A 2,081-nucleotide genomic window follows, 5' to 3' on the forward strand; every position below is an offset into this window, starting at 1 on the left:
ATCCATCCATCCATCCATCCATCCATCCATCCATCCATCCATCCATCCATCCATCCATCCATCCATCCATCCATCCATCCATCCATCCATCCAATCACAACTAAGCTGAATTTGTTGAATCTTGCATTAAAGCTGTACTGTCATTCAGCTATGATGTAATGCCAGTACTGACAGTGCATAACTTTTGGGTCAGCCTCTCGGGTCATGGCTTATTTAATGTGGATGCAGTTTGCACTGAAAGGTGTCACGAGTTAAAGATAAGTTTGTGACAGGATCTAAAATGTGCAGCATCCAGAGGAGGAGATGTTGCTGTAGGAAACTCAATGATTTATACTGGAAGCCTGTCAGATCCAAACATTCCCAGTGACTGGCCTGCTGGTTTTGCTTCCACCCGTTTATTAACTCAACATTTGCAACAGGATAGACATGAACTGACACCTTGGAAGCACTGATAACAAATGTGTTTTTTTGTTTTGTTTTGTTTTTTTTACCTCTGAAGACATGAGCCCTGGTCACATAAATTTAAGATAAAGGTAACCTATGATCATATGTTTATTCCCACTGACAGGAATTCTGTAGGCTCTTTAAAAACATAGTTGTTTTGACATTGTAGCCAGGAATCATCGTGGATACGATACGATCAGTGATGCAATAAAAACATGAGTAAAGAACAATCATTATTAAATAGAAGTTAAGCATCAGTGAGCAGCCGCTCGTTATAAATCAGCCATTATAAATCAACATTTCTTGCATTATAATTATATTTTACTGACTGGCTGTGACATGTGATTTGCGCTATAAAGTTTCATAGTGACTACAAGAAAACGGATCACATGCAACAGAACGCTGACTCGAAACAAACACTGAAACTTGACACAAATCCCTCCATTGTAGTAGGAAAGTCAGATTAAAGCTGTTTGTGGGTCATCTTTTTTTTACTGTGTAACATATAAATGTGGCAGTGTGACATTCCTTTTTCCTCAAATTATTCTCAAATGTAAGTGGGGATGCTGAGAAAATACTAAATGTCTTCAAAGGCATCCAGTGAGGAACCGATGGGAGATGGGAGTGCATTTAGAGGTCATGTACAGATGCTCTACAAGCTCAATGCTGAATAAGGATGCCACTACAGGTTTCTAGATCCTAGTGACATATAAAAAAATGCTGTAAGAACAGGATCATCAACACTCTCTGACAAACAATAACAACATATATCAAATACATATCCACACATCTAGACATGCTTCAGTTTTCTCCCAGATCAATATGGCTTCAAAGACTCGTATTCTCTGAATATATGGCATGTTTGGAACACCAAAGGAGAGAGAAAAAAAAATGTTGCTGTTTTTTTCCAGGATCTGAGGAGCAAAAGCATCAGGTGTGGAAAAAAAAAAAAAAAGATGCAAGACACATCCAGCATTTTTGCTGTCAAGTGCCAAGGACAAAAGTGAAAGAGAGCACAATGGAGATGCTGCACTTCACATGTCAGCGGCAGAGTGAGCGCTGTGAACAAAGAAGAAGCTAGAAGGAAAAGGAGAGAAAAGATCTCATCCAATCCAGACTTTGAGTTTATATGTGAAAAAAAAATACATTATGTGCTTGCAAAGTGACTAGTAGAAAAATGCTCCAGTGTTTGGGAGAATTACTACCTTTATATGATTAGCATATCTCCTTATTGCATTTCAATAAAATTCTGTTTACTTCTGGAAAAATAGACATGTAAATATTAGGATGAACAAACACGGCACTTACAGTTCCACTCAGAGCTGCTGTGACCCGTCACTCCATAGCAATCATGTGATTCGAGCTGCTTGTCTTTGTGATTTACTGGGGAGATTTTCTTCCCTAAATCTTCATCACATCCTGGAAGTTACCAAAAGTACGAATGAAGAGACGAGTCGGGATAACGGCAGTCCCGGAATGTTTTTCAGAATTCTCGGGGCTTCGGATCAACAGAGGACCTTGGGGAAAAAAAAAAAAAAAGAAGAAGAAGAAGAAGAAATGTGTAAATGAAACAGAAACAGTTTGGAAAACTATCTGGCACATTTTTGTAGCTCAGTTTTTTTAAGCTATCTAATATA

General features: G+C 38.4%; 1 protein-coding gene across 2 annotated transcripts in view; it reads right to left on the minus strand.

The window, feature by feature from the left end:
* The window catches only part of LOC103133558 (protein tyrosine phosphatase receptor type E), a 30,585-nt gene that overhangs the window by 20,027 nt on the left and 8,477 nt on the right, over positions 1-2,081 (minus strand). For both annotated transcript variants that reach the window (XM_007545342.2, XM_007545338.2), the window contains exon 2: positions 1,753-1,961. The gene's annotated coding sequence lies outside the window, so the exon portion shown is untranslated. The remainder of the gene's footprint in view (positions 1-1,752; positions 1,962-2,081) is intronic.

This window comes from Poecilia formosa, unplaced genomic scaffold (genome assembly GCF_000485575.1).
Source record: "Poecilia formosa unplaced genomic scaffold, Poecilia_formosa-5.1.2 Scaffold12, whole genome shotgun sequence".
Classification (NCBI taxonomy): domain Eukaryota; kingdom Metazoa; phylum Chordata; class Actinopteri; order Cyprinodontiformes; family Poeciliidae; genus Poecilia; species Poecilia formosa.